This window comes from Scardinius erythrophthalmus (assembly GCF_964197995.2).
Source record: "Scardinius erythrophthalmus genome assembly, chromosome: 1".
In the NCBI taxonomy this organism is placed as follows: Eukaryota; Metazoa; Chordata; class Actinopteri; order Cypriniformes; family Leuciscidae; genus Scardinius; species Scardinius erythrophthalmus.
The window spans coordinates 69726430-69743524 of NC_138221.1; the positions used below are offsets into that span (position 1 = coordinate 69726430).

At 40.7% G+C, this 17095-nt stretch overlaps 1 protein-coding gene across 1 annotated transcript in view; it reads left to right on the top strand.

Moving 5' to 3' along the window:
- LOC308696562 (NACHT, LRR and PYD domains-containing protein 3-like) overlaps positions 1-17095 on the top strand; it is a gene marked incomplete at its 5' end in the record, with an annotated part of 98315 nt that overhangs the window by 28987 nt on the left and 52233 nt on the right. The gene's annotated exons all lie outside the window — the stretch shown is intronic.

The following is a 17095-nucleotide window of genomic DNA, read 5'->3' on the forward strand; positions in this document are numbered from 1 at the left end:
CAGAATACCCTAGCAAGCGCCTAGCAACAGCATAGCAACCACTCAGAATACCCTAGCAACCGCCTAGCAACACCATAGCAACCACCCAGAATACCCTAGCAACCGCCTAGCAACAGCATAGCAACCACCCAGAACACCCTAGCAACCGCCTAGCAACACCATAGCAACCACCCAAAACACCCTAGCAACCGCCTAGCAACCACCCAGAATACCCAAGCAACCGCCTAGCAACACCATAGCAACCACCCAAAACACCCTAGCAACTGCCTAGCAACCACCCAGAATACCCTAGCAACCGCCTAGCAACAGCATAGCAACCACCCAGAACACCCTAGCAACCGCCTAGCAACCACCTAAAACACCCTAGCAACCGCCTAGCAACCACCCAGAACACCCTAGCAACCACCCAGAATACCCTAGCAACTGCCTAGCAACACCCTAGCAACCACCCAGAACACCCTAGCAACCGCCCAGCAACACCCTAGCAACCACCCAAAATACCTTAGCAACCGCCTAGCAACACCATAGCAACCACCCAGAACACCCTAGCAACCGCCTAGCAACCACCAACATACCTTAGCAACTGCCTAGCAACACCCTAGCAACCACCAAAAATACCCTAGCAACCGCTTAGCAACACCCTAACAACCACCCAGAACACCCTAGCAACCACCCAGAAAACCCTAGCAACCACCAAAAATACCTTAGCAACCGCCTAGCAACACCATAGCAACCGCCCAGCAACACCCTAGCAACCACCCAAAATACCTTAGCAACCGCCTAGCAACACCATAGCAACCACCCAGAACACCCTAGCAACCGCCTAGCAACCACCAACATACCTTAGCAACTGCCTAGCAACACCCTAGCAACCACCAAAAATACCCTAGCAACCGCTTAGCAACACCCTAACAACCACCCAGAACACCCTAGCAACCACCCAGAAAACCCTAGCAACCACCAAAAATACCTTAGCAACCGCCTAGCAACACCATAGCAACCACCCAGAACACCCTAGCAACCACCTAGCAACCATCCAAAACACCCTAGCAACCACCCAAAACACCCTAGCAACCACCAAGCAACACCCTAGCAACAACCCAGAACACCCTAACAACCACCCAAAAACCTTAGCAACCGCATAGCAACACCATAGCAACCACCCAGAACACCCTAGCAACCGCCTAGCAACCACCCAGAACACCTTAGCAACCCACTAGAAAACCCCCAACAACTTTTTAACTTTAAACTACTTTAAACTTTAAACTAATTAAAACTTTAAGCTAATTTTAACTTCAAACTAATTTAAACTTTAAACTACTTTAAACTTTAAACTAATTTACTTCAAACTAATTTAAACTTTAGACTAATTTAAACTTTAAACTAATTTAAACTTCAAACTAATATAAACTTTAGACTAATTTAAACTTTAAACTAAATTAAACTTTAAACTAAATTAAACTTCAAACTACTTTAAACTTCAAACTTTCCAGTACAAACTTTCTCAAGCCAACTTAAAGTTTGTCTCGACGAACTTTTTAATCTAGTTATTATTATTATTCCGAGACTAAAATTTCTATATGAAACTCCTCCTAGAGCTTTAACTCCACATACTCCAAACTCGGCTCAGACACTCAAACTGATCTGACCAAGTGTGCTATATCTTTTCAGACTGATCGGACTTACGGTTTTCCTAAAAATGACGATCAAAACTCGGAAAAACTCCCATTGACTTGCATTGGGGAGTTCTAAAAAATTCAAATCCAGATTCAAACTGACCAACCGACGAAAATTCAAATCAAAATACCTTGAAGACTAAACCAAACTGCCGTTCTATATACTATATTAGCCATTGAGACTCATTTAAACTAATGAACTCTAAACTCATACACTTATTAACTAATTAACTTATAAACTCATGAATTCATAGACTTATGAACTCTTAAACTCATAAATTAATAAACTCTGAACTCTTAAACTCATTTAAACTTATAAACTCTAAACTCATTTAAAACTTATAAACTCTAAACTCAAAAACTCTAACACTTATAAACTCATCAATTTATACACTTATGTTCACACACACACACACACACACACACACACACACACACACACACTAAACTCATTTAAACTTAAACTCTAAACTCATTTAAACTTATAAACTCAAAACTCGTAAACTACTTTAAACTTCAAACCACTTTAAACTTCTTAAGTTTAAAGCTTCCAGCTCCCAAGCAACTCCATAGCAACCAAACTTGAGTACCCTAGCAACCGTTTTGCAAGACCTATATCTCTGTATCAGAACATCGTATAGAGATGAGGTTTGGCTCTTTTGACTCATGCTAGCAAACAGCACTTCCAACATGCTACACATGCTAGCAGTGAATAGCTACATGCTAATAGCGATTAGTTAAGTGCTATATCATGCCAAGATCATGCTAAGAACTCTATAAAGACTCCATAGTAACCATCTGTGACAACTACCAACCACCTAGCAACACCATAGCAACCGCCCAGAACACCCTAGCAACCGCCTAGCAACCGCCCAGAATACCTAGCAACCGCCTAGCAACACCATAGCAACCACCCATAACACCCTAGCAACCGCCTAGCAACCACTCAGAATACCCTAGCAACCGCCTAGCAACACCATAGCAACCACCCAGAACACCCTAGCAACCGCCTAGCAACCACCCAGAATACCCTAGCAACCGCCTAGCAACACCATAGCAACCACCCAAAACACCCTAGCAACCGCCTAGCAACCACCCAGAACACCCTAGCAACAGCATAGCAACCACCCAGAATACCCTAGCAACCGCCTAGCAACACCATAGCAACCAACCAGAACACCCTAGCAACCACCTAGCAACCACCCAGAATACCCTAGCAACCGCCTAGCAACACCCTAGCAACCGCCTAGCAACCACCAAGAATACCCTAGCAACCGCCTAGCAACACCATAGCAACCACCCAGAACACCCTAGCAACCGCCTAGCAACACCATAGCAACCACCCAGAACACCCTAGCAACCGCCTAGCAACCACCCAAAACACCCTAGCAACCACCTAGCAACCACCTAGCAACCACCCAGAATACCCTAGCAACCGCCTAGCAACACCATAGCAACCAACCAGAACACCCTAGCAACCGCCTAGCAACCACCAAGAATACCCTAGCAACCACCTAGCAACACCATAGCAACCACCCAGAACACCCTAGCAACCACCTAGCAACACCATAGCAACCACCCCGAACACCCTAGCAACCAGCCAAAATACCTTAGCAACCGCCTAGCAACACCATAGCAACCACCCAAAATACCCTAGCAACCGCTTAGCAACACCCTAGCAACACCATAGCAACCAACCAGAATACCCTAGCAACCACCCCGAACACCCTAGCAACCAGCCAAAATACCTTAGCAACCGCCTAGCAACACCATAGCAACCACCCAGAACACCCTAGCAACCGCCTAGCAACCACCCAGAACACCTTAGCAACCCACTAGAAAACCCCCAACAACTTTTTAACTTTAAACTACTTTAAACTTTAAACTAATTCAAACTTTAAGCTAATTTAAACTTCAAACTAATTTTAACTTTAAACTACTTTCAACTTTAAAGTAATTTACTTCAAACTAATTTAAACTTTAGACTAATTTAAACTTTAAACTAATTTAAACTTCAAACTAATTTAAACTTTAGACTCATTTAAACTTTAAACTAAATTAAACTTTAAACTAAATTAAACTTCAAACCACTTTAATCTTCAAACTACTTTAAACTTCAAACTTTCCAGTACAAACTTTCTCAAGCCAACTTAAAGTTTGTCTCGACGAACTTTTGCATCTAGTTATTATTATTATTCCGAGACTAAAATTTCTATATGAAACTCCTCCTAGAGCTTTAACTCCACATACTCCAAACTCGGCTCAGACACTCAAACTGATCTGACCAAGTGTGCTATATCTTTTCAGACTGATCGGACTTACGGTTTTCCTAAAAATGACGATCAAAACTCGGAAAAACTCCCATTGACTTGCATTGGGGAGTTCTAAAAAATTCAAATCCAGATTCAAACTGACCAACCGACGAAAATTCAAATCAAAATACCTTGAAGACTAAACCAAACTGCCGTTCTATATACTATATTAGCCATTGAGACTCATTTAAACTAATGAACTCTAAACTCATACACTTATTAACTAATTAACTTATAAACTCATGAATTCATAGACTTATGAACTCTTAAACTCATAAATTAATAAACTCTGAACTCTTAAACTCATTTAAACTTATAAACTCTAAACTCATTTAAAACTTATAAACTCTAAACTCAAAAACTCTAACACTTATAAACTTATCAATTTATACACTTATAAACTCTAAACTCATAAACTCTGAGTGTGTGTGTGTGTGTGTGTGTGTGTGTGAACACACACACACACACACACACATACACACACACACACTAAACTCATTTAAACTTAAACTCTAAACTCATTTAAACTTATAAACTCAAAACTCGTAAACTACTTTAAACTTCTTAAGTTTAAAGCTTCCAGCTCCCAAGCAACTCCATAGCAACCAAACTTGAGTACCCTAGCAACCGTTTTGCAAGACCTATATCTCTGTATCAGAACATCGTATAGAGATGAGGTTTGGCTCTTTTGACTCATGCTAGCAAACAGCACTTCCAACATGCTACACATGCTAGCAGTGAATAGCTACATGCTAATAGCGATTAGTTGAGTGCTAAATCATGCCAAGATCATGCTAAGAACTATAAAAACTCCATAGTAACCATCTGTGACAACTACTAATCACCTAGTAACACTATAGCAACCGCCCAGAACACCCTAGAAACCGCCTAGCAACACCCTAGCAACCACCCAGAATACCCTAGCAACAGCATAGCAACCACCAAAACACCCTAGCAACCACCTAGCAACATCATAGCAACCACCCAGAATACCCTAGCAACCGCCTAGCAACATCATAGCAACCACCCAGAACACCCTAGCAACCGCCTAGCAACACCATAGCGACAACCAAAACACCCTAGCAACCGCCTAGCAACATCATAGCAACCACCCAGAACACCCTAGCAACCGTTTAGCAACACCATAGCAACCACCCAGAACACCCTAGCAACAGCATAGCAACCACCCAAAGCACCCTAGCAACCGCCTAGCAACCACCCAGAATACCCTAGCAACCGCCTAGCAACAGCATAGCAACCACCCAGAACTCCCTAGCAACCGCCTAGCAACCACCCAGAATACCCTAGCAACCGCCTAGCAACACCATAGCAACCACCCAGAACAACCTAGCAACCGCCTAGCAACCACCCAGAATACCCTAGCAACCGCCTAGCAACACCCTAGCAACCACCCAGAACACCCTAGCAACCGCCTAGCAACCACCCAGAATACCTTAGCAACCACCTAGCAACACCATAGCAACCACCCAGAACACCCTAATTAATTTAAACTAAATTAAACTTCAAACTACTTTAAACTTTAAACTAAATTAAACTTCAAACTACTTTAAACTTTAAACTAAATTAAACTTCAAACTAATTTAAACTTTAAACTAAATTAAACTTCAAACTACTTTAAACTTTAAACTAATTTAAACTTCAAACTTCTTCAAACTTTCTGGTCCGGCTTTCTCAAGCCAACTTAAAGTTTGTCTCGACGAACTTTTTAATCTAGTTAAGTTGGCTTGAGAGAGCCAACTTACTGATATTGTACTTAAACTTATTATTATTATTATTATTATTATTATTCTTCTGAGACTAAAAATTTCTATATGAAACTCCTCCTAGAGCTTTAACTCTACATACTCCAAACTCGGCTCAGACACTCAAACTGATCTGACCAAGTGTGCTATATCTTTTCAGACTGATCGGACTTACGGTTTTCCTAAAAATGACGATCAAAACTCGAAAAAACTCATTCAAAAACTCCCATTGACTTACATTGGGGAGTTCTAAAAAATTCAAATTTAGATTCAAACTGACCAACCGACAAAAATTCAAATCAAAATACCTTGAAGACTAAACCAAACTGCCATTCTATATACTATATTAGCCAATGAGACTCATTTAAACTAATGAACTCTAAACTCATACACTTTACTAACTAATTAACTTATAAACTCATGAATTCATAGACTTATGAACTCTTAAACTCATAAATTAATAAACTCTGAACTCTTAAACTCATTTAAACTTATAAACTCTAAACTCATTTAAAACTTATAAACTCTAAACTCAAAAACTCTTACACTTATAAACTCATCCATTTATACACTTATAAACTCTAAACTCATAAACTCTGTCTGTGTGTGTGTGTGTGTGTGTGTGTGTGTGTGTGTGTGTATACACACTCACACACACACACACACACACACACTCTGAAAACTTATTTAAACTTATAAACTCAAAACTCAAAAACTCATAAACTACTTTAAACTTCAAACCACTTTAAACTTCTTACGTATAAAGCTCCCAGCTCCCAAGCAACTCCATAGCAACCAAACTTGAGTACCCTAGCAACCGTTTTGCAAGACCTATATCTCTGTATCAGAACATCGTATAGAGATGAGGTTTGGCTCTTTTGACTCATGCTAGCAAACAGCACTTCCAACATGCTACACATGCTAGCAGTGAATAGCTACATGCTAATAGCGATTAGTTAAATGCTAAATCATGCCAAGATCATGCTAAGAACTCTATAAAAACCCCATAGTAACCATATGTGACAACTACCAATCACCTAGTAACACCAAAGCAACCACCCAGAATACCCTAGCAACCACCTAGCAACACCCTAGCAACCACCCGGAATACCCTAGCAACCACCTAGCAACATCATAGTAACCACCCAGAACACCCTAGCAACCGCCTAGCAACAGCATAGCAACCACCCAGAATACCCTAGCAACCGCCTAGCAACACCATAGCAACCACCAAAACACCCTAGCAACCGCCTAGCAACATCATAGCAACCACCCAGAACACCCTAGCAACTGCCTAGCAACCACCTAGCAACAGCATAGCAACCACCCAGAACACCCTAGCAACCACCTAGCAACCACCCAAAACACCCTAGCAACCGCCTAGCAACACCATAGCAACCACCCAGAGTACCCTAGCAACCGACTAACAACGCCCTAGCAACCGCCTAGCAACGCCCTAGCAACCGCCTAGCAACATCATAGCAACCACCCAGAACACCCTAGCAACTGCCTAGCAACCACCCAGAATACCCTAGCAACCACCTAGCAACAACATAGCAACCAGCCAGAACACCCTAGCAACCGCCTAGCAGCCACCCAAAACACTCTAGCAACCGCCTAGCAACATCATAGCAACCACCCAGAACACCCTAGCAACTGCCTAGCAACCACCCAGAATACCCTAGCAACCGCCTAGCAACAGCATAGCAACCACCCAGAACACCCTAGCAACCGCCTAGCAACCACCCAAAACACCCTAGCAACTGCCTAGCAACAGCATAGCAACCACCCAGAATACCCTAGCAACCGCCTAGCAACACCATAGCAACCACCCAGAACACCCTAGCAACCGCCTAGCAACCACCCAGAACACCCTAGCAACCACCTAGCAAAAAACTTTCTGGTCCAAACTTTCTCAAGCCAACTTAAAGTTTGTCTCGACGAACTTTTGCATCTAGTTAAGTTGGCTTGAGAGAGCCAACTTACTGAAATCCTATTTAAACTTATTATTATTATTATTCCGAGACTAAAATTTCTATATGAAACTCCTCCTAGAGCTTTAACTCCACATACTCCAAACTCGGCTCAGACACTCAAACTGATCTGACCAAGTGTGCTATATCTTTTCAGACTGATCGGACTTACGGTTTTCCTAAAAATGACGATCAAAACTCGGAAAAACTCCCATTGACTTGCATTGGGGAGTTCTAAAAAATTCAAATCCAGATTCAAACTGACCAACCGACGAAAATTCAAATCAAAATACCTTGAAGACTAAACCAAACTGCCGTTCTATATACTATATTAGCCATTGAGACTCATTTAAACTAATGAACTCTAAACTCATACACTTATTAACTAATTAACTTATAAACTCATGAATTCATAGACTTATGAACTCTTAAACTCATAAATTAATAAACTCTGAACTCTTAAACTCATTTAAACTTATAAACTCTAAACTCATTTAAAACTTATAAACTCTAAACTCAAAAACTCTAACACTTATAAACTCATCAATTTATACACTTATAAACTCTAAACTCATAAACTCTGAGTGTGTGTGTGTGTGTGTGTGTGTGTGTGTGTGTGTGTGTGTGTGTGTGTGTGTGAACACACACACACACACACACACACACACACACACACACACACACACACACTCACTCTAAACTCATTTAAACTTATAAACTCAAAACTCAAAAACTCGTAAACTACTTTAAACTTCAAACCACTTTAAACTTCTTAAGTTTAAAGCTTCCAGCTCCCAAGCAACTCCATAGCAACCAAACTTGAGTACCCTAGCAACCGTTTTGCAAGACCTATATCTCTGTATCAGAACATTGTATAGAGATGAGGTTTGGCTCTTTTGACTCATGCTAGCAAACAGCACTTCCAACATGCTACACATGCTAGCAGTAAATAGCTACATGCTAATAGCGATTAGTTAAGTGCTATATCATGCCAAGATCATGCTAAGAACTCTGTAAAGACTCCATAGTAACCATCTGTGACAACTACCAACCACCTAGTAACACCATAGCAACAGCCCAGAACACCCTAGCAACCGCCTAGCAACCACCCAGAATACCTTAGTAACCGCCTAGCAACACCATAGCAACCACCCAGAACACCCTAGAAACCGCCTAGCAACCACCCAGAATACCTTAGTAACCGCCTAGCATCACCATAGCAACCACCAAAACACCCTAGCAACCGCCTAGCAACCACCCAGAACACCCTAGCAACCGCCTAGCAACCACCCAGAATACCCTAGCAACCGCCTAGCAACAGCATAGCAACCACCCAGAATACCCTAGCAACCGCCTAGCAACCACTCAGAATACCCTAGCAACCGCCTAGCAACAGCATAGCAACCACCCAGAACACCCTAGCAACCGCCTAGCAACCACCCAGAATACCCTAGCAACCGCCTAGCAACAGCATAGCAACCACCCAGAACACCCTAGCAACCGCCTAACAACACCATAGCAACCACCCAAAACACCCTAGCAACTGCCTAGCAACCACCCAGAATACCCTAGCAACCGCCTAGCAACCACCCAGAATACCCTAGCAACCGCCTAGCAACAGCATAGCAACCACCCAGAACACCCTAGAAACCGCCTAGCAACCACCTAAAACACCCTAGCAACCGCCTAGCAACCACCCAGAACACCCTAGCAACCACCCAGAATACCCTAGCAACTGCCTAGCAACACCCTAGCAACCACCCAGAACACCCTATCAACCGTCCAGCAACACCCTAGCAACCACCCAAAATACCTTAGCAACCGCCTAGCAACACCATGGCAACCACCCAGAACACCCTAGCAACCACCTAGCAACCACCAACATACCTTAGCAACTGCCTAGCAACACCCTAGCAACCACCAAAAATACCCTAGCAACCGCTTAGCAACACCCTAACAACCACCCAGAACACCCTAGCAACCACCCAGAAAACCCTAGCAACCACCAAAAATACCATAGCAACCGCCTAGCAACCACCCAGAACACCCTAGCAACCACCTAGCAACCATCCAAAACACCCTAGCAACCACCCAAAACACCCTAGCAACCACCAAGCAACACCCTACCAACAACCCAGAACACCCTAACAACCACCCAAAAACCTTAGCAACCGCATAGCAACACCATAGCAACCACCCAGAACACCCTAGCAACCGCCTAGCAACCACCCAGAACACCTTAGCAACCCACTAGAAAACCCCCAACAACTTTTTATCTTTAAACTACTTTAAACTTTAAACTAATTAAAACTTTAAGCTAATTTTAACTTCAAACTAATTTAAACTTTCAACTACTTTAAACTTTAAACTAATTTACTTCAAACTAATTTAAACTTTAGACTAATTTAAACTTTAAACTAATTTAAACTTCAAACTAATTTAAACTTTAGACTAATTTAAACTTTAAACTAAATTAAACTTTAAACTAAATTAAACTTCAAACTACTTTAATCTTCAAACTACTTTAAACTTCAAACTTTCCAGTACAAACTTTCTCAAGCCAACTTAAAGTTTGTCTCGACGAACTTTTTAATCTAGTTATTATTATTATTCCGAGACTAAAATTTCTATATGAAACTCCTCCTAGAGCTTTAACTCCACATACTCCAAACTCGGCTCAGACACTCAAACTGATCTGACCAAGTGTGCTATATCTTTTCAGACTGATCGGACTTACGGTTTTCCTAAAAATGACGATCAAAACTCGGAAAAACTCCCATTGACTTGCATTGGGGAGTTCTAAAAAATTCAAATCCAGATTCAAACTGACCAACCGACGAAAATTCAAATCAAAATACCTTGAAGACTAAACCAAACTGTCGTTCTATATACTATATTAGCCAATGAGACTCATTTAAACTAATGAACTCTAAACTCATACACTTATTAACTAATTAACTTATAAACTCATGAATTCATAGACTTATGAACTCTTAAACTCATAAATTAATAAACTCTGAACTCTTAAACTCATTTAAACTTATAAACTCTAAACTCATTTAAACTTATAAACTCTAAACTCATTTAAAACTTATAAACTCTAAACTCAAAAACTCTAACACTTATAAACTCATCAATTTATACACTTATAAACTCTAAACTCATAAACTCTGGGTGTGTGTGTGTGTGTGTGTGTGTGTGAACACACACACACACACACACACACACACACACACACACACACACACACACTAAACTCATTTAAACTTGTAAACTCAAAACTCGTAAACTACTTTAAACTTCAAACCACTTTAAACTTCTTAAGTTTAAAGCTTCCAGCTCCCAAGCAACTCCATAGCAACCAAACTTGAGTACCCTAGCAACCGTTTTGCAAGACCTATATCTCTGTATCAGAACATCGTATGGAGATGAGGTTTGGCTATTTTGACTCATGCTAGCAAACAGCACTTCCAACATGCTACACATGCTAGCAGTGAATAGCTACATGCTAATAGCGATTAGTTAAATGCTAAATCATGCCAAGATCATGAAAAGAACTCTATAAAAACTCCATAGTAACCATATGTGACTCCTACCAACCACCCAGGACACCCTAGCAACCACCTATCAACCACCCAGAATACCTTAGCAACCGCCTAGAAACACCCTAGCAACCACCCAGAACACCCTAGCAACCACCTAGCAACATCATAGCAACCACCAAGAACACCCTAGCAACCACCTAGCAACCACCCAGAATACCTTAGCAACCGCCTAGCAACACCATAGCAACCACCAAAACACCCAAGCAACCACCTAGCAACATCATAGAAACCACCCAGAACACCCTAGCAACCACCTAGCAACACCATAGCAACCACCAAAACTCCCTAGCAACCGCCTAGCAACAGCATAGCAACCACCCAGAACAACCTAGTAACCGCCTAGCAACACCCTAGCAACCACCTAGAATACCCTAGCAACCGCCTAGCAACACCCTAGCAACCACCCAGAATACCCTAGCAACCGCCTAGCAACACCATAGCAACCACCAAAACACTCTAGCAACCGCCTAGCAACATCATAGCAACCACCCAGAACACCCTAGCAACCGCCTAGCAACACCATAGCAACCACCAAAACACCCTAGCAACCGCCTAACAACATCATAGCAACCACCCAGAACACCCTAGCAACCACCTAGCAACACCCTAGCAACCACCCAGAACACCCTAGCAACCGCTTAGCAACACCATAGCAACCACCTAGAACACCCTACCAACCACCTAGCAACCACCCAGAATACCCTAGCAACCGCCTAGCAACCACCCAGAACACCATAGCAACCACCTAGTAACACCATAGCAACCACCCAGAACACCCTAGCAACTGCCTAGCAACCACCCAGAATAACTTAGCAACCGCCTAGCAACACCATAGCAACCACCCAGAACACCCTAGCAACCGCCTAGCAACCACCCAAAACAACCTAGCAACCGCCTAGCAACCACCCAGAATACCCTAGCAACCGCCTAGCAACAGCATAGCAACCACCCATAACACCCTAGCAACCGCCTAGCAACCACCCAGAACACCCTAGCAACTAACTAGAAAACCCCCAACAACTTTTTAACTTTAAACTACTTTAAACTTTAAACTAATTTAAACTTTAAGCTAATTTAAACTTCAAACTAATTTAAACTTTAAACTACATTAAACTTTAAACTAATTAAAACCTTAATCTAATTTAAACTTCAAACTAATTTAAACTTTAAACTACATTAAACTTTAAACTAATTAAAACCTTAATCTAATTTAAACTTCAAACTAATTTAAACTACTTTTGACTTCAATCTACTTTCAACTTCAAACTACTTTAATCTTTAAACTCCTTTAATCTTTAAACTACTTTAAACTTAAACTACTTTAAACTTAAACTACTTTAAACTTCAAACTACTTTAAACTAATTTAAACTTCAAACTTCTTCAAACTTTCTGGTCCGGCTTTCTCAAGCCAACTTAAAGTTTGTCTCGACGAACTTTTTAATCTAGTTTGAATTATACTGTCTACGTTCACTTGAGATATAGCCTAACAGACTTTGTTTACTAGGATACTCGCCAACACTGAAAAGTGAATTCATCCGTACAAGCGCAAGACGTGAAAGACAATTCAGTATCGCGCGCTGTCTGAGGCGATGCCCAGCAAACACATTTACGTTGTGGCAACGTCTCTGGCACGTTGCATTTCTGCTATGGCAACGTCGCTGTCTACGTGCTCGCAACATTGTAACAACGTAGAATTGTAAGACGCGACAGGGCTGTAGCAACGTTGTTGCGCGACATTCAGCAACTGTGAGACGACGTTCTGACAATATTTTTATATGCTGCATTTTGTTAGATAATTATATACTTTTATAGTTTATTGTTTATCTATATTTTTATTTAATAGGGCTATCAACACCTGCAAGTGTAGCCTACACTTTGAAGAGTAAAAATGACAAAGTTTCGTTAATTCAACTTTATTAAAACTGCATTTAATCAAATTGCACTTCCAAAAGTCATACATTTGTGAAAAAAAAAAAAAAACGAAAAACGAATATACATATTTATTTTAAGTATAATAAATAAAACATAAAAAGCAAAGGCAGATCAGAACATTTAATGAACAAAACCGGGTCTGTTTGGCAGACAGTGGCCGAAAGCCGGTGTCACTGGGGAAACATCCACAAATCCAGAGGAGCAAAGAAAATCAATATCAATTAAATAGCGGAAAAATCAAATGACAAACTTAACAGTGCGAGCGATGCTACATCAATCACATTAGAAATTAAAGTTGTAGATTGTGTTTGATAGCTAAACGCAATACTCACGTATCCTTGCTCGATGATGAATGAGAACACAACGAGCCCAACAACAGGTGGTTGGAATTAAAGGCTGATTTTCCCGCTTCAGGGCAGTGACGAGTACATAATGTAGTCCAGTGGTTGTCCTGACACCGTTGGCACAACCTTAAGCAATGGCCCTGAACGGTGGTTTAATCCCAACATTGTGACAACGCTGTAACAACCTTCACTACACAACGTAGTTATAGCAACCTTTTGGCCATGTTGTTAAAACGTTGTTAGAAGGTTGGCTACGTTGCGCCAACGTTCTGTGTTTGCTGGGTGGTTTTCGGGGCGCGCGCTTTGGATGTTTGAAGTTCCTGTAACTTCTTGACCTGCAAATGTCCTGTAATAATGTAGGCAACCACTCGTTAAACACAAATAAGGTAACAGTTTATGTTTTACTTACATATACGATTTAGTTTTAATCCAAATAACACGTGCTGAGTGAACGATCAGCAATCAAGAGCATTCAGAAGTGCTTTCTCTCTCTCTCTCTCTCTCTCTCTCTCTCTCTCTCTCTCTCTCTCTCTCTCTCTCTGGTCAGTTAACGTTAATAATAAGCTACATGCCTCGTTTTACTTTCTTTGCCATTGACATCCGACTGAACTACAAACTTTCCACTGACGTCTGATGCGCTCGACCAGCTCGCGCGTCTGTGCCGCTTGCGCGCTCAATCTGCGTTTTTCTTTGATCAGCTCGCGCACCACAGGCGTTACTATATTCTGTTTAATGTTTCACTAATAAGATATATTTATCTCATAGACAGCAGGCACGTGCAGAGGGGAGGGGAGGGGAGGGGAGGGGAGGGGGGGAGGGGGCGTTGGGTGCTTGAGCACCTGCCCCTTTGCCCCTTGGTGCCCAAAGTGCCCTTTTGTCAAGGCAAAATTTCCTCTACTTTTTTTGTAATTAAAGGCCCTTTTGTGGATGCCTGCCCAATCTAACTATTAGTAAAATTAATTAATAATAATTTAGCCGTAGATAAAATGACCCACATGATGATCTTTCACCTGACTAACTCATTCCTCACGCTGCACGCACATTTTTTTTTTAATTTCGCGCGGCTATGCGCACTACCAGAGGATATCTTCAAATCTGCGGCTGCTGGTAAGTGGCGTTTCATTCTCAGCGAAGTGATTTTGATGTTCGTTTACTTATTATAATTATTTTACAAGGACGACGTGAAGAGAGCATGCAGAGATGTTGTTTAAATTGCTGTGTGGAACGTTAGGCTATAGAAGTAACTGTTTTCCTGAATGCCATCAAGATTGAAACCGAGACTGATTTCAAAGCAGGTCAATAAACAAATAGTTCAAATTAAGTCACTTACATTTGAGACGCAATGACTATTTTTGTTCTGTTTCAGCAACGAAAATAGTTTCAAACAAAGATCAAAGCAGAACCATCGCCATCTCACAGCAACACTTGTTGCATTACTGAATGATTCAGCATTTTGAACGAATCGGTTGAGTCAAAGATTCAATTACCCATTCATAAACTGCCTCATTCTGAATAAATCAGCCGTTTGAATGAATCGTTTGAATGAATGACTCAATGACTCGCTCATTAAGACGGTCGCCTGCCGCCTCCTACTGGCGGTTTAGTTTAATAAAGTATCATTCTTTTCAACATTCCTTATTTGTATATTCAAAAATATTTAAAATAATCTAATTTAATACAGTTATAATTTTTCAATGTTAATTATTTAATTTGATTGGTAACAGCCAAGTGTCTTATTATTTTAATTGAATATTGATCAAATTTGAGAATTTGAAATGAAAGATGGAGCATACATTTAATAAAATTAGGGAAAAATGCCTTTTATAAAAGGTACAAAAAATTTGTGTTTTCAAACAGTGATGTAATGAAACATTGACAATTTAAGTTTGAAGGGAGAAAAGCCTCTGTTTAGGCTATTAAGGAAATGTAATTTTAATTGCCAAAAGAAGAACTTTTATTTTAAATAAATGTTCATTTTAAATCAGCCTATTTCAGTATGATGTTACCATATTATCATGCTTAACACTGAGAATTTGAATAATTGTAATGTGATGATCAGATGCAGATATCAAAATCAAAGAATATGGGCGGTTTTGCGGGTGGATTATTTATTTTTAACAGTGGATTCGGGTGACTCAAAGTGCACCAGATTAATGAATTTATCTTTAAAATGTACAGAATTTTCCTCCGGGGGGGCATGCCCCCGGACCCCCCTAGAGATACCAAACTCCTCCCACATAAATAATGTGGGAAACACATTAGGCTATATGATGATCTACAATAAAATACTAATTTAATTATCTTATTATTAAAATACATTATTAGGATTTTACCACCTCCGCCTCATTTTGAGGCTGGAAAAACCCTACTGTATTTTGATCACAGACCTATTTAAAGCCTTGTTCCATGTGCCCCCTTTTATACGTTGAGCACCTGCCCCTCCAGAGGTCTCTGCACGGCCCTGATAGACAGCCTTCTTTTTTATCCCCATTATAATTTCTGTTGTCAGTGTTTCTTTGTCTGGACACAAACACTGTACACGCGCTGCCTGGTATCGGTTGTTGGTATCGGGACATTTTTATGAGTACGAGTACGAGTACATGAGCTCAGTATCGGCCCGATACCCGATACTGGTATCGGTATCGGTGCATCCCTAATTAGAAGCCATAATGTTGCTATGGTTACTGTGTCAATCATCGCAATTTCATGACTCACAGGACTAAAATTTAGCAGATTCACTCCCACATTTAAATACAGTTATCACTTACAGTGTGAACGTAACCACTGGTCCTCTAGAAGCATGAAAAACAAAACTATTATTTAGATCGTCAATAGGGCTCCCTTTTCAGCCATCACTTACTTACCGCGTTCTGCACTCTCACTAAAACTCTCATCAGAAACACTAAAGTTGTCTGCACAAACCACATTTTTTCACAAACCATGCATAAACATCATTATTTCAAAACTACAAACTTTTACATACTGTACCTTTCCATCCCATCTTGTATGCCGCCAAGAGAAATCTGGTTACCATACACAGATTACACACGCAACATCTAACAGCTGGTGCATCAGACAGTTTGAGTAAAAATGGATGAAACTGCTGTGCTTCAGCAACAACAACATCATACCTTGGTTCTTTAAAACAGCAAAAAAACAATGTTATTTGCCTATCGACCAGAAACAAAGTAACCTCGGCATCCATTTTCAGTCCTTGGTAGCACTTTATTTTAGAGTCCTTTTCCTCTTGTACATACTATGTACTTATTACATAAACTAATTAATATGTTATAATAGTAATTACAATAACTGGGTACTAACTAGGTAACTATACTAACCATGAACCTAAACCTAACCTTAACCCATGCAGTTACCTTATATTACCCAGTACTTTCTAGAGTAAGTACACTGTAAGAACATATAAGTGCATGTAATGTAAAATAAAAGTGCAACCCAGGCCTTCCAGCTCTCTAACGTCTCTCCAGTATG